The following is a 25,546-nucleotide window of genomic DNA, read 5'->3' on the forward strand; positions in this document are numbered from 1 at the left end:
GAGCCAGCTGAGGACATAAAGGACCCACAATACCATCCCCACAGGGCCTGTTCACCTCCCACACTGGGCCTGTCTGCCTGCCAGGGGCTGTGACTGGGCCTCACTGTGGACAGAAGGTGGACGTGAGCCTCCTATGGGCTACTGGGCTGCCACAAGAGACTGAATGGGGCAGGTCTGGCAAATTGCGTGACAGAGAAGAGAGGAGTGGTGTGTGTGTGTGTGTGTGTGTGTGTGTGTATGCGTGCGTGCACGCACGTGTGTGCGTGTGCACCTGCCGTTCCCATGCACCCTTATTGCTGCTTTGCCTGCTGCTGCGGCCGTCTGGGAAGAAAGCAACCAGCTAACCCCCTGTCACAGCTTCATCATGCCCAGGGGTGGGGAGTTGCCCAAGGCTGGGGGTAGGGGTAGGGGTGGGGGAGGAAGTGGAATGGGGAATGGAAGAGAGAGGACTTTGAGATTTCATCCTGGGCATTTTGAACAAGACCAGGTAGGGGGCAGGGAGCAGGAGCCCCGTCTCCCAGCTGAAGCTGAGCAGTGGTCCCCCACCCCTACACAGGGCCTGACTCTAATGTCTTCTGATGGGACAAATTGGTGAGCATGACTATTAGCTGGGTGACATCAAAAGGCATTAATCTCTGGTTCCCGAGCAAGACCAGCACCACATTAGTGCCTCACACCCAGTCATTATTAAGACTTTAGCCCAAGGGTGTAATAAATGTTTTATGGCATGCAAACCAAGGTAATGGAATGCAAATCCCATAATATAGCCATACATTTATTTTCTAATGGAGCAAATGATGATGTATTTTATCTGAGAAGAGCTGCCGATAGGGTCTGCTTGGGAAATGCAAAGTTAGGGACCCAAATGGTGAGTGGGTGGCCCTGCTAGGGTGGGGGCTTGGTGTGAGCAAGGGTGGGAGACGCATTGGGACTTCCCAGCAACGGTCAAGCTTTCATGCACACAAACCTCCTGGACAAGCCCATCGCTCTTGCTCTCATACCCCCAAATGCCCTCCTTTTGGGGCATATATCCAACATTCTGAGGCTTAATTACATCCCCTTTGCAGAGCTCCCCCCCCTCCCTGGAGCCCCCACCCCCACCTGGAGCTGCATACCAATAAGCTATTCAGCTCATATTGGCTTTCCAAAAATATGGCCACATTAAGGTGTGAAATGTTAATGGGATCGAGGGGCACAGGGCTATTTCTCCCGTGGAGTTAGGACTTGGCATTGGTGCTGTTTTTATTAAGAGGCCAACACTGTTCAGTTGCAGCCCTGGGGCTGGTGGGGAAACCAGGCAGGCTACCCAGGGTGGCTGTGGCCTTGGGAAGGGCTTCAGGTAACCGAGCCCCCCAGGCCTTGCCAATTGTTGCTGCTTCAGGAAGAGCTCTCTGATTATTCTAGTGGCCCCCAAAAGAATATGGGATGCCTCTGCAGTCAGAGGCCCTCTTCGTTCCCAAACACTTCCTTAGGGTCCTCTCTTATCCAGCCCAGGCCCAGGCACACAGTACCCAGCTGGACAGGGCCTCATGAGTCTAATACTGACGTCTGAGGACCTGCTCTGTACCTAGATTTATGGGGGCAGCAAGAAGCTCAGGACCTGTCCCTGCCTTCAAGGTACTGATGACCTAATGAGGGAAAAGGACACACATCTGAAAAGAAATCACCAGTCAGAAGGTATAAGGTTTAAGGGCCACCTCAGTGGTATATATCTGAGGAGTCCAGGTTTCCTTAGAAGATTTCTAAGAAAAAGACAAGGCATCCATTGAGAAAAAGAGAAGGGGAGTGAATACCTCGGTCCCAGAGGAATCCTGATGTGATGTTGCTGTGGCTGGAGGTGGTGAAGACCTCTTAAAATTGAAAAGGCAAGACTTGGCTCTTTCCCCGAGAGAGCTCACAGTAGGTGTTCAGTTCACACTGGCTCTGGAATACCCTGAAAACAATGATGATTCTCCTAGGGCTGGGATGAAATCTGGTATTAGCACTTCGATGCTTGGCAGTACTTTTGATCTTCTAAAATGTCTTCTTGTTTTATAGAATATTAACACCAATAATAATTAATTGAGAAATTATATCAGGCGCTGTGCTAAGCACTTCATTATCTCATTGAATCTTAAAACGAGCCTAAGAGGGAAATACCTTTATGATTCCCACTGAGCAATAATAATGAGGAAACAAGTCTCAGAGTGGGGCTTGCCCAAGTCAGGGAGAGCTGGGACTGTGGGCAGATCTCTCTGCCTCCAGAGCTCATCCTTTATGGTCTGCCCCTCCAAATCGAGGTAGCAGAGGTCAGAGGAGTAAAGAACTGAGCTGAAGGACACACAGCCGGTTGGTGTGATCAAGGGAGGGCCTCTGACTGCAGGCCATGCTAACTTCCACACCACAGTGAGCTGCTCTTGATCTTCATGTGTGTGTATTATCTCAGGCAGCATCTCCCCATGGCCAAGTGCTTGACCTTCGTCTACATTCAACTAATCTGTGCTAAGAAAGAATATTGTTTCATCCTAAGGTAAGTCAAATCATGGATGAACATAAATAAAATAAAGATAAAAGTAAATCTGGTGTCTCTGATAATTCTGAACCCACTCTAATTTGAAGATTCTCCATTGACTTATTTATGCCAAACATGGAGGGTATAGGTTGATTGCCCTTTTGAAGGAGACTTGGGCTAGAACAAGAGTTGTATTTGGTTCTGCTCTGGTTTGACCTGCTAAAGCCCCATAACAGGACTTTATAGACCATTATCCTTCAAGGCCCAGAAAATGGGCCAAGCCCTTCTCTGGGGGAAGAAAGACAGTAGAAATCTATTCTGAATTCTTCAGGCTGGGTATGGAGACAGATAGGTATGGAGGCCCAGCAACCTGATTAGGGCCAGGACTAGGGTGAGACAAAAGAAGCCTAAGGTACAAATTAAGGAGGCACTCACTCTCAGAATCACACTAGTGCAGACCTTAAAAATGAGTAGCCCCGAAATGATGTGCTCTAGGCACTCTCTTGCCAGAGCCTGACCCTGAATTGCCCTGACTCTCTCATAAATGAAAAAGTGGAAAGGAGCCCATGTCTCCTTGGCCCACTGTTGAGCTGGGGAGGGAAAGGGTGACTTCCAATTGGTCCCTATACCTAGAAAGCTTGGGACTCGGGGACTGGATCAGCAAAAGAAATTCTAAGGAAACGGACTTTCGCAAAGGTAAACAGGGAAAACACAAGCAGTTCATTAGCCCACTTAAGTGAAAATTCAGGGGCTCAGGACTTAGACAGGACTGAATCCTGTTACCCAACATCCTCAACAATCTTCTTTCCATCTCTCAGCTCTGCTGTCCTCAACATTCTTCCTAGACACAGACTAGTTGAAGGTAGACAGAGGATCACTTGGATCTGGGATAATACACGCCCATAAAAAGCAAGAACTGTTCATAGTGGTACAGGAGACCACATAACCTGAAGCCAAAGGAGGGAGTGAAGTGACGGCTTCACTCTACAGCTCAGGAAGCAGCTCCAGAGTGAGGGCAAGAGAGCAAGAGAGCTGCAAACAGACCCAGACCTATTTCCGGCCAACCCCACTGGAAAAAAAGAGCTCCTCCTCCCCAGTAGCTGAAGCTTTAGTGTTCATTAGCCCAGCTTCAGTTTCATGCCCATCACTGAACTAATCACTGGGGTGAGAGGGCTGACCTACTCTGATCATGGGCTGATCCCTAAGGACCCCAGACATTCAACCCCATTTGAAACTATGTCAACTTAGGGAAAGAGATATAAATTCCCCCAAGGGGAACCTGGGTGCTCTGGGAGAAGGAATGGATCCTGGGCAGGCAAACTCAAGAGCACTCAACTTGAGAGCTAGAGACTCTTCTAAAACTGTGGCTGCACCCAGGCCTTCTCTGAGGACGCATAGCACCTGTTGCTCAAATCTGCACAATTTGTGATCATCCTCTGGAAGCTTTGCTCAGGCATGAAATGCTTCTTGCTCACCTTTGGCCACCTAACACTCTCCCCCAAGGGACTAGCCAATGACTTACATTATAGTTTCTCAGTAAGAAATTGCTGACGTTATGAAGAATGAATGAGGAACTGTTTTGGGACCGGGCCCCAAACTTTTATTAACTGTGAGGTTAAAAGCTATCAAGGGTCAGGGGCACTGCAAAGGGGCAGAGGGAGTGAGTCAATTAACACCTGCCTTTTTATTTCCAAATCGAATTGTTGCATGAGGTTTGGAGATGATGTAACCACTCGGCGGTGTCGGGGTAGGATTTATGAGCCATGGTATGTGGAGCAATGGTTTGAACAGGCAGCTGGTGAGAGGCATTTACCCTGACTGCCCTCACTTGGAAGTCTCCCTAAAATAATGGTTGCAAGACATGAAGGTACTCTGGCAGTTATAAACCCCTCCCCCTGTGGCCAGGGTGGATCTGAGTTGAGTCACTTTTTCCTGGGCTGGTTTAGAAGGGTGTCCGGTTCAGGCATGGCTTCATGCTGGGAGGGGAAAGGAGTGGGAACGTTCAGGAGTAGAGGGAGGAAGGGATAGACAGAATAGGAGATTAACTCAGCTTGGCTCCCAGGAATGGGGACATGACCCCATTGGAGCCTTCTTGGGTTTGTTTGCATTTGAGTAGGGAATGGTATTAGCCAACACAGAGAGTCTATTTATTAATGTCCACTCACTGCCTCCCGCCTGAGAAGAGCAGGATTAGCCTCTGCTGGAAGTCTCTGGAATGAAGTTGGTGTGGCTGGACTCATCGACCATTCCAGAGCCTGCTGTAGACAATGGAAGAAGGCAGGCTTCCCCTCTAGCCCTTCCCACCAGTGCCTGGGTCTGAATGATGGATTTTCGACTGGGTCATTAAATGCTGATTAAAGTACTAGAGAAAAGAACAGGAGGGAAAAAAAACCCAACATCGAATGTTGTACATGCATACACACTCCCACCCCAGGCCCTCCCTCTTCCCTTTTCTCAAGCTGCCTCGAAGTTCGTTCCAACCCTCCATTGGAAATGCTATAAAAGGCCAGGTTAATTAAGTCCTATATATTACTAGCACAAACACTTCCAACTTTATTCCGGCGGCTCGGTGAGTGAGGAGGAGGCCAGGCAAGGTCCAGGCAGCTCAGGGTAATAAAACAGAAGACTCAATTACCTTGTACATTTGCAGTTTTTATAAAATCATTTAAAGTTCTCCCAATGAAAAGCACAATGGAGAGGGACTGGAACCCTGAAATCCAGCAGGAGCTTAGGGAACTGGGGATTTTAGAGCAGCTATGGGTAAGAAAATAATCTTGTCCATCCCCCTACTTCTGGGAAGGGAGGTCAAGGCAAATTATGAAGGAAGGAGAGAGGGAAGGGGACTCCCCAAACAGACCGAGCACCCCCTGGGTCTGGAGTACTATACTGGTGCTTTACATAACTCGCTCAGGTAGGTATTATTCCCATTTACAGACGAGAAGACTGAGGCGGCAGAATGAGTCTCTGGCACCCAACCAGGAGACACCCAAAACCCAGAGCCTGCTCTACTCTGATTCGCGCCCCTCCCTCTAAGCTACCAGGACAGTGTCTGCACAGCATAGGCCAAGGTTAAGAGAACAGCCTCCGGAGTCCATTTGAATCTCTGGATTCAAATCCCACTTCCTAGCTGTGTGCCCTTGGGTGAATTATTTAACTGTTCTGAGCCTTAGCAAGTAGTCTCCTCATCTGTGAAAACAATTTTAGTACTCACTCACAGCACTGTGAAGAGGATTAAATGGGACAGTGTGTAAAATGCTCAGCCCAGAGCCTGGAGTATGATCCCCGTACTGGTTAGTACTATGATTCTTACGCTAGCTATAACTCAACTTGTCATGACCAGATCATCACATTTTCCAGGGTGACGGCAAGTGAACCAGTTACACTAGCCACACTCATGAGTTCAAGAAAAGGGGTAGAGGAGCTCTCCCAGCTTCTCCCTCTACACCACAGAGAGCTAATTCACAAATGGATTATCCAGCTTCTGAGTCTCATCAAAGGGCAGGAACCTCCGTCCCGTTGAGGGACCTAGTTCTTTCGTGGGGCAACAAAAATAAGAGCTTTATATAAGTAAAAAACAAATTGGTTTTTTCTTCAAAAAAAAAAAAAAACAGAAACTGTTCAGTTGTTCAATACACCTGTTCTTTCAGGAATGGGAGTATAAAACTTCAATTTAACAACAGCCCCCAGAGAAAGAAATTGTTCTCTGAACTGTAGCCACAGTGACCCAGAGCAATGTTTCCCAGAAGGTTGGAGAGAATTAAGCCCAAAGTTCCCTCATCTTGGTCAAATCTCTCAGGGCCTCCGGGGGTGTCCTTGGGCCTGGCACGTGGAAGACACTTTGATCGAGGTGTGTCGACTGAATAAATGACATTGTGAAACTCTCAAGTCCCCTTGTGTGGAAAGCGTCCTCTGAGCTAGGCCCATGAGGCATGCTGTATTTTCCTAAAATGGCCACAGCAATATTTCCAGCCCCACCTGCTCTTCTAGAACCTTGACACTTGCCCATCGAGAAGTAGAGTCTATTTCTCCTCTTTTGAAATTGGGTAGGACTTTGTGGCTACCTCAACAAATGCCCTGTCACCAATGTGATATTGTACAACTAGCAAAACTACGCCCTAAGAGGCAACATGGCTTTCACCTGGCACTCTCACACAGGAATCTCGCCACAATATTGTGAGGAAGCCAACGCCGTACGAGAGGCCACATATAGATATTCTGGCCAACAGTCACAGCCAAGAGCCAGCACCAGCTACCAGATATATGAGCAAAGGAGCCCCCAGCAACTGAGTCACCTTCAGCCTTCAGGTCTTCCAGATGATACCATACATCGTGGAGTAGAGACAAGGCATCTCTACTGTACCCTATTCAAACTACTGACCCACAGGGTCTGTAGGCATAATATATGGTCGTTTTACCCCCATTAAGTTTGGGATAATTTTTAACCTAGAAATAGATAAACAGAATAGCCAACCATGCCTTTCAATGCCAGCTTCAGTTCTGGGGGCTGCTAAGCAAGAGGGTCATTGACCCAGAAGAAATTCCTGAGCATTGTAATCAGGATGGGAGGGACATGGAATTCTGACCTGGATGTTGAAAGCTGGAGATGGGGGCTGGGGGTGGGGAGAGGATTCAGTCATGATCTTCTTTCCTTTGAGGAAGGAACAGGCTTGTCCTGGGCAGCAGTGCCAAACAGCAGGAAAGGAAAAGGCTTTGGAGGCAGATGGCCCTGGGCTCCTTCTTTCCTTTCTCCTTTCTAACTCTGTGACTTGGACAAGTCAGTCCACTTCTCTGAACCTCAGACGGGGATAATAATGTCTCTCTTGCATGAAGCTTGTGTACATTAAATAAGATCAATATAAGTGACTTAACACAAGGACCCTTAATAGTCTCATAAAATTTCTCTTGGTTACCCACTCAAACCATCAACGAAATAGGAGGTATTTATGAAAAGGATGCTGCATGACATCGCTTCTGGGTTAAGGGTGGGGAAAGAGGATTCAAACATAACTCTCCTGATTTCAGGAGAGTGTAGGACATAGGCATAAGAAGGTGAATGTAGATCGAATTCTTGGCTTTCATAGCAGCAAGTGCCCAATAACTGGCAAAGGAAGAACTGAAGTTGGAGCCTGGAGTTTTCTCTGTGAGGAGATCTTTAATTATGCATTCAGATTCTTTAACAGTTATAAGATTATTTGGGCTTTCTATTCTTTTGTCAGTTTTGACACTGTCCATTTTATCTAAATTTTCACACTCGTTGGTATAAAGTTGTTCAACTGCCTTTTTAATGAATCATGAAGTTCCCCCTTTTATCAAACCCTCAAAATTGTGCAGTGGGGTCACTCCATGTACACTTGTCTAGTGGTCACAGCAGTAACGTTTTTGCCACCACCCATGCAACAACTTGTGGGTAGCCGCCAGGCACGTTTTCCTGGACCTCCCGGTGCAGCGTGGTGAAGGCACTCGGAGCGTTAGCAAGCTAAAACTGCTGCCGGGAACTCACCCAGAAAGTTCAAGAGAAAGCCAAATTCTTTCCCAGCCTAGGCTCCTAAAGACAGCTCAAATGTGCCCCCGGAGGACTGTGGTTGAGACTGACTGAGCTGTCTCCTCCCCCCACCAATGCCCCCCATTGCCAGTGTATAACTCCTGCACCTTCTTCTTTCCTCACTGATTTCCCAAGCTGAGCAGGCTTTGTGAACTCACTTTGGCAAGAGTCATGCATGTTCCACTCTCATCCCTATTGCTAGTTTATTTCCCCACTGAGGACAAGCAACATCTAGCAGGCTGGGACCTGAGGATGAGGGAGAAGTTTATGGGGTGGTGAGGAGTTATCTGTTTATCCAGGTGACCTCAGGTGTGCTTACACTAAGTGAAAAATGGTCAAGGGTGGCCTCAGCAATGGCTTCAGTGAGGTGTGTGTCTGGGAAGTACCACCACTGTTCACCTTTCCCAAGGGATCCTCTTCCTTCTTGACAGTTTCAGGGAAATTGTAAAGGATGGTATTGGTGGGTGATGCTCCTAAGCCCTTGCCTTGTGGGGAGTCCCCGGCTCGCAGCCCCGACCCTCCGTCTGCCTCCTCAGTTGAGTCCCCCCTTCTCCCCTGCAGCCTCCTCCCCAGAAAAGCAGCCATCCCTGAGCTCTGCGTCTTTCCATGGGTGGCTGCCCTGAGGGTCCTTGGCAGCACTGTCCCACATCTGGCCATCCAGCTGAGGAGAGTAGAAGACATTAACAGCTGCCGGGCCTGTCTCGGAGTCAAAGGTCCCTGCAGACTCAGTCAGAAATTGGCTACTCAGCCAGCACTGGAACCTGATGCTCTGAGGGATGAGTCAGTGTCCAGCTGGGCACTGAAGGGGTTAAAGGAACATGGTAGAAAATAGGAGAATGGGGGCACGCTGCACTGCTGGAAAAAAGCTAGCCTTGTGCATGGATAATTAGAACTGAACATCAGTAAACAATGCCTTTTCCCCTCATTAAGGACAAATCTGTATGTATAATGTGCCTATTTTCTCTTTCATTAACTTATAAATGGCCACTTCTTTAAAGCCATTTAACCAGTAGTTTTGACTTGCCCGTCAGCTCTGGGTCTGACATGTTTTCTCCTCTCCTGCACAGACAGAGGTGCTCACCTCAGCACACAGCTCCCATGAGGGGAGAGGCCACAGACAGGGCTGTGGAGGTTTCCATAAGGGAGCTGAGAGAGTGAGGGTGGGAGGGCAGGCCCCAGGCCCAGGCAACCTCTCACCATCCCCTCCTCTCAACTGTCTTGGATGACTCATTCCCATCTTCTAAATTGCTTTGCCTGTGCCCCTGAGTGGCTTAAGGAGCCCGACTGTTGGGAATCCCTGAAAACGTAGCCAGTCAGCAAGCCTCCTGAGAAACAAGCTGAGACTAGAGATCCCGAAAGTGAGATATCAGTTCTGTCCTCATGAAACTCACAGTCCAGTAACGAAAGCAGCATACACATATATATGGAAGGAAGAGAAGCTACAAGAGGTTCATGAAAAATGGAAGTCTTCAATGAAAGTTAGCAAGGCTTTCAGAGAGTATGTCTCCTCCATCAGTCTGGAAAATTCCCTGGGAATTGATATCATGTCTCCCTCATCAGGCTAAGCACTTCAGGGGATACTATGTCCCTCCCATCAGATTGGGAGATTCTTTGGAGGCAAAGACCAGGTCTCTTCCATCAGACTAGACACCTCCTGAATTAGAAAATATTGCTTTTATCAGATTGAAAAATCCCATGGGTGAGGTATCTGTCCCAGGGCAGGGCCTTATCTCCCTGTCTTTCTCTGGGTAGTCTCCCAGGACCCTAGACAAAGACAGCCTCCTTACACTCTCTCCTTGCTCCCTCCTGGGACCCTAAGTGTGCCCCAAATCTGTGCTGGACTTGAGAGGGGCAGGGATTGTACAAAAGAGGAGGCAACTCAATCCTGGTCCTTGGGAGCACCCACAGGCTTTTTGATTTTGCCGTGACACTAATCCACACAAAGCAATGAGGAGACAAGGAAAGGGGGACTGAAGTGAACACTTACTGAGCACCCACTTGGTGGCAACAAAGGCTATGCATATTACCTGTTGTGTTTTCCCACATGAGAGCCCACAATCCCAGGAAGTAGATAATATTTTCCCCATTCTACCAATGAAAAGCTGGAGACCCAGAGAAGTAAAGCAATTCACTCAAGATCACACAGTCAGTCAGTGATGGAACTGGGAATTGAACACATTCTGTCCAGCTGTGGAGAACAGGCTATTTCCATGGCATCCAGCTGTCACCTCAGTTGAGTGAAAGAGCCTCATGAACAGTGGAAGGAGGAGAAAGAAGAACAGCAAGCTGGAGGAGTCAGACCTGGGGAGAGGAGCTTAGGGCGGAAAGATCTGGGGGTCAGGGGCATTGGAGTCTTCTGATGGTGAAGCTGGGGAGAGCCCCACTTCTGGACCTCACCTGTACCCTCCCTGGTTATGGAAAGTGAGGAATCCTCAGGCCTGGAGAGGGACTGTGCTTATAAATTCAGTTATTCCTCAAAAATGCCATCTCCTGAAAATATTTTAACTTTTGACTGAACTCTGATGGATGCTAGGTTGTTTCACCATTGAGACATTATCACCATCACCATGATCATTAGCATTTTAGTAATTTCGAAGAATTGGAAACAACCCAGATGTCCATTCACAAAAGAATGGAAAAATAAGGTATGGTCATATGTGGAATGCTCTATAGCAGTTAAAAGGAATAAAGCAGACCCATGTGGGCTTGATGTGGCTAAACCTCCAAGACATATAGTGTTGAGTGAAAGAAAAGAAGCGGGCATGTTGTTACATTTAGTGTGATATCGTTTGTGGAAAAAGAGAAGCTCCCAAACAAAGTGCTTTCAATAGCTTCATATTGTTCTTGTGGAGTGTGTAAAACACCCATCAAACTGGTAACAGTGGTTATACCACCACCTGGGAGGTAGCTGTATCCAGGAGGGGAGATGATCAAAGGGGACTTTGGCCTTGGCAGGGTGACCACCTGCTTTCTCTGTTGCTAGTGTGACTAATAACAGCATTGACTTTCACTATCAAAAGTGTTCAGATTGGGGGATAAAGTATATAATTACCTTACTTATCTGTAGTATTTAAGTTTTTGCAGAATGTATTAATTGATCATCTGTGTCATCTCATCTCTAAAAGTACATCAGGTTTAAGGTAAAGTCCTCCTCCCCTAAATCCATGTATAACCACATAACCTCAAAACACAGAGAAAGAGACATATGAAATTATGCAGTACGCATTGTTCTGAAAATTGCTTTTTTTCACTTAATTTTATCTATATCAGTATCATCAGGAAAAATTAACAAAGAAATCCTCAGGTCTCACCAACAGAGATGTACCTTCTGTGAGTTGGCACTGGGGTGCCCAGACATATATTTCTGATGAGCTTTCTGGGGGATTCTGATGCCACTGGTCCATGGACCCCATGCTAATTTTTGTCAGTAGAACAAATGTCATTCATTTATCTATTCATTTATTCAACAAAAAATTACAGATTCTTGCCCTGGGTTTGGCCCTGGCTACACGTGGAATTTAGCAGAGAACACAATGCAGCCCCTGCCCTCCAGGACACAGCGTCAGGTCTCCTTCCAAGGGGACCAGTCCTTACCGACAATGGGTAGAACTGATTGTGCGCATTCTTCTTGAGGGAGGTGTGGTTGCAGTGACAACAGAGCTCTGGGCACCCCGCTCCTGCTCCTGACTCTCCATTGTTCGCTCTCACAGAGGAACAGGTCGGCCAGGGGGTCACGCCGTAGCAGTGGCTTTTAAAGACACTCAGAAGACACCCATGGAACCAGAGATGGTGATTCACCGAATTAAAATTACTCTAACCAGCTGCAACGTAAAATCTTTGGAGAAGGTATGTGCTGACTTGATCAGAGGTGCTAAGGAAAAGAATCTCAAAGTGAAAGGACCAGCTCTGATGCCCACCAAGACTCTGAGAATCACTACAAGAAAAACTCTTCATGATGAAGGTTCTAAGACTTGGGATCATTTTCAGATAAGGATCCACAAGCGACTCATTGATTTATACAGTCCTTCTGAGATTGGTAAGCAGATTACTTCCATCAGTATTGAGCCAGGAGTTGAGGTTGAAGTCACCCATGCTGATGCTTGAATCAACCTTTTTAATAAATTGATTATCAGCTGTTAAAAAAAAAAAAGGAACTGATTCTGAGCATGGGCACTGGAGACAGACCAAATCCTGGCACTTCCTCTCTGACTGTGTGACCTTGAGAAAAGTATTTGGTCACTCTATGCTTCAGTTACCTGGTCTGTAAAATGGACACAGTAAGTCCCACATCACATGACGGGCACTCAATAAATTGCAGCCACTATTGTTAATAAATTATAAAAAATAAATACATAATAAGAAAACTCATGTAGTTTTCTTGTCAAGAATGTTTAAATTACATTGTCATGAGGAAACAATCAGACAAATTCAAATTCAGAGACATTCTAGAAGACTTGCCTGTACTCTTCAATAATGTCAATGTCATGAAAGATCAAAAGATAGATAGATAAACAAACAAACAAACAAGGAACTGTTCTGGATTAAAGAAAACTAAAGAGACATACAGCTTGGGCGCCTGGGTGGCTCAGTCGTTAAGCATCTGCCTTCGGCTCAGGTCATGATGCCAGGGTCCTGGGATCGAGTCCCACATCGGGCTCCCTGCTCGGCGGGAAGCCTGCTTCTCCCTCTCCCACTCCCCTTGCTTGTGTTCCTGCTCTCGCTATCTCTCTCTCTGTCAAATAAATAAATAAAATCTTTAAAAAAAAAAAAAAGAGACATACAGCTAAATGCAAAATGTGTTCCAGGTTTAGATTATAGATTTGAAATATATACCTATAAAGAACATTATTGGGATAATTGGGGAGATATGGACATCAACTATATATTATATAATAGTCGTGTAGCAATTTAAATCTCTTCAGTGTGACAATTACACTGTAGGAATGTCCTACTTCTTAGGAGATATGTGCTGGAATATTTAGGGATAAAGTGTCAAGATGTCTGCAAATAACCCTCAAATGTTTCTGAAAATTGCATGTGTAGACTTCGGGGACAAAAGACAGAAAAGGAGAGAGACAGAAAGACAGATGAGGCAAAATGTTAATAGTTGATATATGTAGGTAAGTATATGCGTGTTCCTGTTCTATTTTTCCAATTTATTTTGTAGATTGGGAATTTCTCAAAATAAAAAAAAAATCCCCAAAGTGAAATGTAATGGTTTTAGAAACTGCTATGCAGGTAAGCTGCCTAGCTGACTAGGGAAGGAGGGAGTGACTAGAAAGGGGGTTTCTGGACTTCCAGGGATGTCCTGTTTCTTGAACTGAGTATATTCACTTCAAAGAGGATCCACTGAGCTGGGCACTTAAGATTTCTCCTCTTTTTGTGTATATGTTACATGTCAATAGGTAAGTATATTTAGAATAATCGTCCTAATAAAGCTCCCCCTCCCCAACCTTGTATCCTCTAAGCTCGTCCTGTAAATGCAAGGATGGATCCTAGGCTGGAGGGAAGGCTGTGTGTCACATCTGAGAGGACAGGAAATGGGCCTGAGGTGATGACAGCCTGCCCTGCAGCCTGATCCCGTGGGGCGATGGCAGTCTCCTCCCCGAAGGTGCCCCAGCCTGCCCCTCCGAGCCATGCCCAACCTCTGCAGCCAGCCCCTGCAGTGGGAGGTTGGCCTTGACTCCATGCTTCTCAGACCTCAGCATCCTCTCTCCTGTCAGCCCTGAGGACCCAGATGGATGTGGGCTTGATAAGGCATCTCATCTTGTGTGAGAAGTAAATCCAGGGTCACATTTTCCTCTCCTGCATTGTTTCACCATGTGCTTGATCTGATATGGTCCACAAGCTGGACACACAAATGTGCTCACATCTCTGCATTTTGCAGATTAATTGCCAGAGCCTGCATCTGCCTAAATTAATAGGAACAAAAACAATGGCTAACACACAGAGCTTACTACAAAGCCAGATTCTGTTCTAAATACTTTACGTTATATAATTCACTTAAGGGACGCCTGGGTGCCTCAGTCAGTCAAGCATCTGCCTTTGGCTCAGGTCATGATCCCAGGGTCCTGGGATCGAGCCCCACATCAGGCTCCTTGCTCAGTGGGGAGCCTGCTTCTCCGTCTCCCTGCTGCTCCCCCCTCCCAGCTTGTGTTCTATCTCTGACAAATAAATAAATAAAATCTTAAAAAAAAAAAAACAAAAAGATGTGAAGTGCTGATTGTGGTTTAAAAAAAACTCAATGCTCACAACAGCTCACTGAGGCAGATAGGTTTTTTTTACCTGTTTTACAGATGGGGGAACTGAGGCAGAGGGAAGTAATAAAATAATTTGCCCAAGCAGGTCTGGCTACATAATTGCAGGACCCAGTGCAAAATGGCAGAGGGGGGCAGGGAGGCTTATCCAAAATTATTAAGGCTTTCAAGGCATCAAGTATGACATCACATGTGGGGCTGGTTTGAGGCAGGCTCCTGCGAGACTGCACAGGTCTGCAGTACTTGAAAGCCCACTTGTACCCAAGGGAAGCCGGCAAGAAGCAAAGCAGAAACTTGAACCCCAGCAGTCTGATGCCAGAGTCCATCCTCCTAACTGCTCTATACCCTACCTCTCTAGCTCTCAGGGTCTTCCTCCTCTCACCTTCTCAGAACCGTGGAGAACTGGAGATTCTTAATACATCAGCACCTGTCTCCGAAAGTCAGGCGGAGACAGAACTGAACAGTCATAGCAGTCTGCTGCCACCAGGGGTCACTGTTGAAAACAGGTCCTGTACAGTTTGACACCTCCACGTCCACAGCTCAGTGCTGCCCTTGCTCGCACAATCCCTGGGAACGCACAGCACACCTGGGCCCCACACTTGGGCTCCAGGCTGCAACTCTTTTATTTCACACTCATCTGTGCAGCCATCGTTCCCACAGCATGACCACTGCCAGAGTGTCTGGGTCAGAAGGGTTTCTGCCCAGCCACCTATTGGGTGGACACCAGGCCATCCCCCTTCCCCCCACCAAACAAACATCTAATCTCTGATATTAGCTTGGTTCACCTCTTCACACACCCCATTTCCTGATGGTGAGTTTCCCCTCTGGGGTCCTTTCTATCTTTTCAGGTCATCAGAAATTGATCTAATAATCTGAAACCCCAAAAAGGGAAGGGTCAGTCAGAGTCTTTACCCCAGTCCTCCTAGGAGGCTATCTGGCCCTAAAAATACCTCCACCTATGCATACCAAACCCTTCTTAGAATCACAGTATTCCTTGTTGCACCCTTTTCCAAGAGCAATTTTTTAAAATTCATTTATTTAAGTAATCTCTACACCCAACCTGGGCTCGAACTCATGACCCTGAGATTAAGAGCCACGTGGTCTTTGGACTGAGCCAGCCAGGAGCCCCTCCAAAGCAATGTGTTTGCTTCTGTACCTCAGAGTTCCATAACTAAGAAAAGAGGCATTACTTATTTGCCGGAAAATCTAATTTTGCCTTACTAGGAACTCCATTACACAGAGTTAACATGACTGATATATCAACGTCACATCCAGATACTTTCTTAATAACACAGGTGGCTAAAAGGGGTTAGAGAATGAGACTTTAAAGGATGAAGGACTGGAGGAGGGGTGGAGTTAGTGGCCTTGGGTACCATAACCTCACTCATGCCCACTGGCTGCTGAAGCCCAAGAATATCTGGATTACTCTGGGTACCATGGGCATCTCTGCAATCAGGCTGGTACCATCTAAGTTCCCCTAGTTAGAATTGTGTTCAGCTGCAAGTAACCATACCAACCCACAGCAGGCTAACTAGAGATTTGTTATTTTCACCTGACAGAAGTCCAGAAGTCAGATGGTTACTGGCATTGGTTTGCCAGCTCATGGCTGGTATTATTACAGTTCTCTTAGTCTCTCCCTCATGGAGGCTGATGGCTGCTGCAGCGCGAGCGTTTGAAGTCTACATTCAAGGCAGAAAGGAGAAACAGCAACAAGGGACGCACTAGCGGCATCCGATGCCTTTTTATCAGGAAAGCAACAGTCTTCCTAGAGCCCCCAGGTTTCAGCTTACGAACTGAGTGCGAACTGTGTCATATGCCTTCCCTCCCTGCAAACAAGTCTGCGGAAGTGAGCCTCTGGTCTGTCACCTCGAACAAAATTGGAATGTTGAAGCAAAGATGAGGGGGGAGATAGGACGCCCTTCCTCCCACAATCTTCCCAGGCGGCACAGGGCCCCAGCGGCCTTGCCCAATAACCCCAGAACCCTCGCAGAGGAGCCCCGCATCCTTACGGCCCTCTTAGTGCCCCGGGCAAGGAGGGCCCACCCAAGGACCTGGGATTCCCCCCGAGCAGAAGGCCCGCCCGCTGACTCGGCGTTCTCCCGCGGTGATTAATAATGGTGCTCCGCCGAGCGGGGGGTCTAATTAGCTGTGGACAGATTAAGGACAAGGCAGGCAAAGTTCCAGGCCTGATAAACATGAACTTTCCATCTTCCTCCCCCCACCCCCGGGTCCTGCCCCCACCAGCACCAGCCAGGCCTATGGCACCCTGCCAGCGTACCTGCCCGGGAGACCGGCAGGTGTCATCCAGCCCACCGCTGACACTGCCGGCCACCCACCAGAGCATCAGGGCAGGGATGCGCGTTCCAGACCTTCTCTCAGGGCTTGACTTCTCCGGCCTCTTCGCAACCTCCTCGCTCTCTAGTGCCCAGGGCTTCTAAAACAGTCTCTGCCCTAAAGAATCTACAGCTGAGGGCTGTAGAAATCCACAAAGGGGTGAGCCTAGTATGACCTGGAGTTGCCGGGCAGAGCTCCGGGGAGGGACCTCGGTGGGTTTCGTGAGCGGAGTGGCGGTCAGGCAGAGAAAGGAGGACGCATGCGCATGCACGGAGGCGAAAGGCGTAGAGCACCGCCCTGGGCAGTGAGGAATCTTCGGGCAGTGAGGAATCTGGAGCTAGGCCCGGATAGGGGCGAAGGCGGGGGCAGGATAGGGAGAAGGACAAATAGGAAACAGGGGTTTAGATGTGGTATAGCCCAGTTGCCACCGGTCTCGGTGCCTCTACAACACGTGGCGTCCACGTGCGTGACGCCCTGTGGACAATCCAGGCTGGTCGCCACCTCCAGCTGTGACAACTCGCCTGTATCTCGCACTCCAGAGGGCACCTGCCAGGTACAGGCAGATTCATCCCGCTGTGGTTGAGCTGAGGTCTGGTGAAAAAGCTCTCTGACACAAGAATCTTATACGAGATAAGGCTGTGATAAGGACAAAGGATACATTTCCGCAACAGATAACAGCAGAAATTCAGTGAGTGTGACCTCTCAGGTCCTCTGTCTCCACCCAGGAGACCGGCTTAGGAGCAGGCAGAAGAGAATGCCCGTCCAGGGGAGGGCTGGGTCACTCTTACCCATTCCTTGAGTCTCAGCTCAAGTGTCATTTCTTTGGGGGAAGCTTCCCTGACCCCTCCTGGATCAGATTCTCCATATTTCCCTGTGTCAAGTGTATCACAGATTATATTAATGCATTTGAGTGACGGTTTGTCTTTACTACTATAGATTCAATCAGCAAATATTAATTGAGCCACAAACTGGGTTAAATTCAGAGAATACGGTGAGACAGGGACCTGCCTTCAGGAAGATTATAGTCTAGGCATAAGTATCAGCCGGTAGCTAAGCAGGGGTCTACCTTAACTCCAGAGGTAAGACCCCTCTCAGCCACAGGAGAACAATGGGACAACTCATGCCCATTCAACTCCTGGCCTCAGGCCACTCCCAGACGGGCCTTCAGAGGTTGTGGGGGACACAAGCTGCCCATACTCCTCCTTCTGAGTAGAGGCACTCATTCCTCCAGCTGCTGGGAGTGTTAAGAGCTGACAGCTGAGTCCCTCTCCAGAACTTGACCTCAGCCAAAGAGAGGCTCGTCATTCCCAGAGTGATGTGTGACCTGATGTCTGGTCATTTGAAATGACAAAGGCCTGCCCCCCTCCTTGCCTCAATGCAGGACATTTTTGAAGAATCATCCCAGCTTCAGGGCTGCCCATGGGGCTGGTGTTCAACTTCCCCTTCTGCCCAGTCCTACCTCCCTCACTCCCTTGAGGGGCTGTTCCCGAGAGCACTCCCCAATAAGACTACCGCCCACAAATCTCATCTCAGAGTTTGCTCCTTGGGAACCTAAGCAAGGAACACCTGGGGCTGAAACCCACCCCAGTGTGTGAGTGCATCTGTCTGGAAGAAAGGACTCCTTCTAATCTGCATGAAGTTGCCCTTCTATGACTTAGCGGGAGCCTGACCCACACACCACCGACCCAGCCTGAGCACTGAACCAGGATCGCAAGCCAGTGCCACAGGGGCCCTGGCATGGTCATGGGAAAGGAATCGAGCCTTTCAGCCCAGCTGAGTGATATAGAAGACTCTAGAAGAGAGTGTATCTGTGGGAAGAAGCCCACCAGCCCCTGGAGTCTGATTCTGACTGATTAAGAAGCACCCAGGGCCAGGATTTCAGCAAGACAACTGGGAAGTAAGCTGAGGGAAATTGTTAATCAGGGGATTCCCAACAATGTGGAAGGTATCAGACCAGCCCCTAACACCCTATGCCAGGCCCAGTGTGTGGGAAGTGGGAAGTCGCCTGGGTGGGTGCAGGAGGAGAGTGGGAGAAGCAGGGGGGGAATTAAACTAGCACAAACTTCGTAATTGAAGTCATTAATAGCAGTAAAATAAGTTGTCCATCCTACATGTAATTTGTAGTAATATTTGGTTACTGAGATTAATTTCTAGTAATGAAATACTAATTAAACCATTTATTGAGTAATGTATTTGCTTGGTGGTGTTTTATGGGTGTTCACTTATAAATATTTTAATTACTTTTGCTAAGTAATTAGAATTTACTAAATAATTTCCAAACTATTTATTAATTTCTAGCAATTCTCAGCCAACCAACAAGTAATTGTTTTACTTTATATCAGTAATTAAAGTCCTTTTTTTTTTTAAGCTTTGAGTGAAGAGAAAGACAGTAATACAGTAATAAAGACAGTCTGTTCTATCACATGGGATTGGGTGTATTAAAACACAAACAGACATAAAAATCACCCCCTTAATCCAACATTACTCAAACACTCTTGCCATTTCTATTTTATTGTTTATATCTTAACAGCCTTTTTGTATGGATGCATATACTATTTTTTTTCAAATTGAGATCATAACCATATGCTTTCTGGCCACAGAACTTTGTCAATTTTTATATCATACTTTGTATTCAATGTCAAACCAGGGGCACCTGGGTGGCTAAGTCAGTTAAGCGCCTGCCTTTGGCTCAGGTCATTATCCCGGGGTCCTGGGATCGAGCCCTGCATCCAGCTCCCTGCCCAGCAGGGAGTCTGCTTCTCCCTCTGCCCCTGCCCCCCAACTCATGCTCTCTCTATATAAATCAAATAAATAAATAATATATTTTTTAAAGATTTTATTTATTTATTTGACAGATAGAGAGACACAGCGAGAGAGGGAACACAAGCAGGGGGAGTGGGAGAGGGAGAAGCAGGCTTCCCGCGGAGCAGGGAGCCCGATGCGGGGCTCGATCCCAGGACCTGGAATCATGACCTGAGCCGGAGGCAGACGCTTAACGACTGAGCCACCCAGGCGCCCAATAATATCTTTTAAAAAATGTCAAACCATCCTAGAGGGAGATTTTCTTGAACAGCTTAAAAGACTTTCTACCTCTATGCACCTATTATGTGTCAGACACTATGCAAAGTAACTTACGTACTCTGCCTCTGTTTCAACACCGTGAGGATAAACTACTGTGTGGCAGTGACCTTGTGTAAAACTGGGCCTCCTCACGCTGTAGTCTCAGCATAAAGTCATCTTCAGTAAAATAATGGTCTGGGAGAAAAGAACTTACTGAAATAAATGATTATATCTACTTTTATCTATAAAAATAAGATCATAGTGACTTTAGTTCTGGGACCTGCTTTTCTCACTTGAAATATTATAAACACCTTCCCACATCAATAAATACGGAGGAGCAGCAGTGTCTTTTTTCATAGCTGCATAGTATTCCATGAAGATACCCCCATTTAATATCAAATTTCATGATTGCTGAACATTTGGGTTGTTTTCAGTTGTCCACTATTGTGAACAAAACTATAATGAATGTCATTATACATGTACACTTGTCCAGCTTTTCCTTAGAATGTATTCCTGGAAGTAGAATTTCAGGGTCAAGGTCTATGAACATTTTTAAGATTTTTTTTTTTAAAGATTTTATTTATTTACTTGACAGAGACACAGCGAGAGAGGGAACAGAAGCAGGGGGAGTGGGAGAGGGAGAAGCAGGCCTCCCGCAGAGCAGGGAGCCCCATGCGGGGCTCGATCCCAGGACCCTGGGATCATGACCTGGGCCGAAGGCAGATGCTTAATGACTGAGCCACCCAGGCGCCCCCATTTTTAAGATTTTTTATTCATCCTGTCCACATGTCTTAAAAAAAGACTGGACAAATTTGTACTCCCACCAGCAGCATTGGAAGACCTGTCCCCCTGCGCTCTGTGCAATTATTATTACTTTAAATCTCACATCATCAGGGACACCTGGGTGGCTCAGTCAGTTAAGCGTCTGCCTTTGGCTCAGGCCATGATCCCGGGGTCCTGGGATCGAGTCCCGCATCAGGCTCCTTGCTCAGCAGGGAGCCCGCTTCTCCCTCTGCCTGCTATTCCTTCTGCTCGTGCTCTCTCCCTCTCTGACACACAAATAAATATATAATCTTTTTTTTCTTAAATCTCATGTCATTTGTTCTTGCTCCCTGTCCAAGCAGGGAAGTGGTCCAGGAGCCATTCCGAATCACAGAGCTTCACAAACCACCTCTGCACTGGCTCAGGAGAAACACGGTTGGTTGCTCACAAAGACCTACATGCTATGTCTTCATAACACCAAAATGTTTAAAACCATTCCCTAGCACACCCAGCCCCTCCCCAACCCCAGTCCCCTTCTTTCCAGCCAGGAACTCTGTGTCCCTGAAAGGGGGCTTGGCTCACTGCTGCCAGATGCCTGCCTCATGTGCTGGCAGAATAGGTACCTATCCTTGGGCTTTCCCTTTAGCTCTTGACAAAATATCTCCCCCACCAGCATTGCAGGGCCTAAAGCTTCTTCCATTATGGCATCACTCAGCAGTTAACTATGCAGTCACAGTTTGGTCTGTGAGACATGATCTAATAAGTTTTTCAGAGTCTCTCCCATCTCCTTTCCAATGCTCCACCCTCACCCACTGCCACGTTATCTGATGCCTTTGGCCACCCAAGGTCCCCATCCTTAGCCCCATTCCTCCTCTCTGAGAGAGCTACCTTGAATAATTTTTTAGCACATGTGAGAAGCATCCTCCTACAAACCAAAAAGCCTTTTTAGAGGAGATATTTCAACAAGTCTCTGAGTAAAGAGAGGGAGGCAAATTCATGGGAGAGAAAGAATGACTTGAGAGAAGGCTTGGTGTTGGAGACACAACAGAGGGTCAACTGAAGTTGCTCCCTCCCAGAAGGGAGCCACAAAGCAGAGCTGGTGCTCAATCCATGTTTGTTGTTTCTCCAAAGAATGGATAATTCCCACAGGCACCCTGCATTATTTTCCTTTATTCTCTGTATCCATTTCCTCTCTCCCCCTAAAAAGTATCAAGTCTCAGACATCTCTCTATTCCCTCAAAAGAGGAGAGGAAGAGTTGCAAGAACCCCCCAGCATTGCTCCCCACTCCCCAGACAGGTCATGGAAGATGAAAACCAGGCCTGGCTGCCCTTAGCAGAAACCCCCCTTCCCCGTAAACCAGAATAGAGCTCATTTTAGTAATAGCTAATATCTATTGAATCCTTACAATGTGACAGGCCTTTTGTTAAGCACGTTACACACATTATATCACTTAAATGATATATTTATTTTTACTTAACTAACAAGAAAGTGAGACGCATAGAGTTTAAGTGAAGAGCTGCTAAGTGGGAGAAGCCAGGCTCAGAATCCAGCTTTCTCTAATTTCCGGAGCCCAACATACACTTAAGTATCATATTCTAGGGCACCTGGGAGGCTCAGTTGTTAGGCATCTGCCTTCGGCTGGGGTCAGGATCCCAGGGTCCTAGGATCGAGCCCTTCATCAGGCTCCCTGCTTCTCCCTCTCCCTCTCCCACTCCCCCTGCTTGTGTTCCCCTCTTGCTATCTCTCTCTCTGTCAAATAAATAAATAAAATCTTTAAAAAAGAAAAGTATCATATTCTATTGTCTCCACGCAGTACGTGATCTGTAAGGGTAAGACAAAGATAAGAAAAAGAGAGGGAAAGAGGGAGGAAGGAAGAAAACTTTACATCACTGTAATGCAGGGGAAATAGTGTCCTTTACCATAAGTAGAAGGTAACGTTAAAATAAACACAATTAAAATGTTGGTCCACATGTCACCTAAAGTCATTGGTTCTACTTTTGAGAAACAATGGAATATTTTCTCTCTTCCCAGCACACAATTCTAAGTTTACAAGGGTTAAACAGGCTATTTTCTAAAGGAAAACTAGGTTCCGTGGGCCTTGGGCATGTGGGTAATAAAATCCTAAAAGCAGAGGCTGGGTTTTATTTAACTCTCTCTTCTCCATAAACATTTAATACAGTGTCTGGCCCAGAGTGGATTTGTGAAAGGTGAATTATGAATCTCCTTCCCCTTTCTGGGTCTTAGTGTACCCATCAAGCAAAGAGGGCTGGACTAGCTGATCCTTAAGATACTTGTCACTCTGCAAGGCATTGGTCCATTGGATTTCGGTGGTTGCTTTCTTACTGGTTGTCTGGCTTTCTGCTCCATCACCCCTGTGGTAAGCAGAACTCTAAAGATAACTAAGATTTCCATCCCCTGGTTATTCAAATACTGCTGTGAAGGGCTTTTGCAGAGGTAATTAAAGACCAAATCAGTTGACCTTAAGATGCGTAGATAATCTTGTAGGCTTAACCCAATAAGGTGAGCCTTTTGAAAGCAATGAGTTTTCTCCCACTGGTAGCAGAACAAGAAGTTAGAGAGATTCCAAGTGTGAGGGGAAGTCAGCCTAGAGGAGGTTCTCTGCTGCTGAGATGGAGGGGGCCACATGGAAGGACCTAAGAGTGATACCCATTCCTATCCCAGCCAGGGAGAAGAAGGGGACCTTGGTCCTACATCTCCCAGAACCTGAAATAGTCGACAACCTGAATAAGCTTGGAAGTAGATTCTTCCCCAGAGCCTCCAATAAGATCTCAACCTGGCTAATATCTTGATTTTGACCTTGTGAGATCCTGAGCAGAGAGCCCAGCCAAGCCACCTGGCCTTTATTTTTTTTTAATTTTATTTACTTATTTATTTTAGAGAGAGAGAGAGAGTGTGTGTGTGCACAAGCAGGGGGAGCGGCAGAGGGAGAGGGAGAACCAGGCCCGCTGAGTGGGGAGCCCGATGCAGGGCTCAATCCCAGGACCCTGAGATCATGACCTGAGCCCAGGAGAGATGCTTAACCGACTGAGCCACCCAGATGCCCCAAGCCACCTGGACTCAATGACCTCTGGAACTGTGAGATAATAAATGGGTATTGTTTTAAGCTGCTAAAATTGTGGTAATTTGTTATGCAGCAACAGAAAATGCAATTCCCCATCTTATTCCTACCAACCCATGCTGTTGTTATTATTTTGGGGAAAGAAATCAATTTGGGGAATTTTGAGCTAAGTCTTCTTTCTGTCAATTTCATGTGAGTCTAACAAGCAAATATTAAGTATTGAATTCCTGCTGTGTCCCCAGGTCCTCTATTGGAAGCCAGTAATATAATTTTGAGGTAAAATTGTGTGGAATACACAGGTGAACAGGAGGAGTGTGACAGATCTCAGAACAGTGTGCACTGGAGATGTTGAGTAGGCTTCATGGAATAATTGAAACATGAATACTGGGTAGATTTAAAATTGGCAGAGAAGGGATAGGGGTTGAGAAATTCTGGGTAAAGGGCAAAGCACAAGCAAAGGAGTGGAGTGGTAAGAATGAGCAGGATGTCAATCTATGTTGGTTCCTGAGGGCAGGGCAGGTTTCTTCAAGTCCTGTCACTGGAAATTAGCTATTGTGCTGAGGTAGCAGTTAACAAGGCCAGGTAAACAACTAGTGTGTTTCTAGGCAGGAGTGGAGGCTGGCTTAGTGTTGGAAAAAGAAAGGTGAAAGGAAGGTCCAGGAAGGAGAAGTAGAAAGGACCAAAAAAAAAAAAAAGAGCAAAATTTGCCATGAAACAGATCCAAGTTATGGTAGAGGGATAAAGGCCAAGAGGGAGGACACAAGGACAAAAGCACAGGGTTGGGTCTCCACCTCCACTACCTCGAAAGGGAGGGGGAGGAGATAAACCATCAGCCCTTGAGCCCCGTGCCTTGTATAGGAGATTATGCAGGCTTCGCAGGTGGAAGCCTGGACAGTGCGTAGATGGGCTTGCTACAGGGGATTGCTCACACTGGGAAGCAGGGAAAGGGTCACTAGAAAGATAGGTTGGGGCCAGACTATAAGGGACCTTGAAAGCTAGGAAGTAAAACAGAGGTTTTCAATCTTGACTGAACATTAGAATAACCTGGGGCTCTTTTAAAAATACTGATTGATATCCATACCCCTGGTTCAACTCAGGGCTTAAGAGTTTAAAAAGTATCACACAGGTTATTCTAATATTCCACCAAGGCTGAGAACTGCAGATCTAGAATTTGGACTCCACCTGCTAGTCAGTGCAGCCTAGGAAGGATGTGTGAGTGACTTAGTATAATGGAAAACAATACTAACTGGAAAGAAGACCAAGTGAAAATAATAATAGTAAATAACAATACAGCAGTCTTTGGATTCCAGGCACTTTTCTAAGATATATATTATATTATATTTTTTTAAAGTATATTATATGTACTTGTTAATCATCACAATACCCCATAAGGTAGCTACTGTTATTGTCATTACCTTTAGAGATTAAAAAAAGTGAGGTTTGGGGCATCTGGGTGGCTCAGTCGTTAAGTGTTGGACTCTTGGTTTCGGCTCAGGAAATGATCTCAGGGTTATGGGATTGAGCCCCCATATTGGGCTTCACGCTGAGCGTGGAGCCTGCTTAAGATTCTCTCCCTTTCCCTCTACCACTCCCCACCCTGCTCGTGCTCTCTTTCTTAAAAAAAAAAAAAAAAGAAAAGGAAAAGGAAGGCTCAAAAAAGTTAATACTTGTTCATAATCACAGGGCTCATAAATGATGGAGTTAAGATTTGAATAATACAGGTTTGGCTCCAAGGTCCATGCTCTCCATTTTGCTTCGGATATGGTGCATTAGCTTGTATCTAACCACCCTCTTTGCCAAAAACAACTAGGAAAGCAGGTTTTAACACAAAGAAAAGTTACCAGGACAATGAAGACTTGAGAGGCCAAGAATATCAAGACAAAAAAAGTACATTCATGTGAACCTGATAGCTGGCTACACTTTTCTTTTGCAGGCATTTGTAGTCAGTAAGCAAACATCTGAGGAACCCAGAAGCTGAGTAGATATTCAGGAATCTCCTGGGACTGTTTTTTTTTTTTTT

General features: G+C 46.6%; 1 pseudogene; it reads left to right on the plus strand.

The window, feature by feature from the left end:
• Positions 1–2,438: 2,438 nt before the first annotated feature.
• On the plus strand, positions 2,439–12,157 carry LOC102749122 (small ribosomal subunit protein uS10 pseudogene; annotated as a pseudogene).
• The last annotated feature ends 13,389 nt before the right edge of the window (positions 12,158–25,546 follow it).

The sequence above is a fragment of the Leptonychotes weddellii genome, chromosome 6 (assembly GCF_054177405.1).
Source record: "Leptonychotes weddellii isolate Sample4059 chromosome 6, ASM5417740v2, whole genome shotgun sequence".
NCBI lineage: Eukaryota > Metazoa > Chordata > Mammalia > Carnivora > Phocidae > Leptonychotes > Leptonychotes weddellii.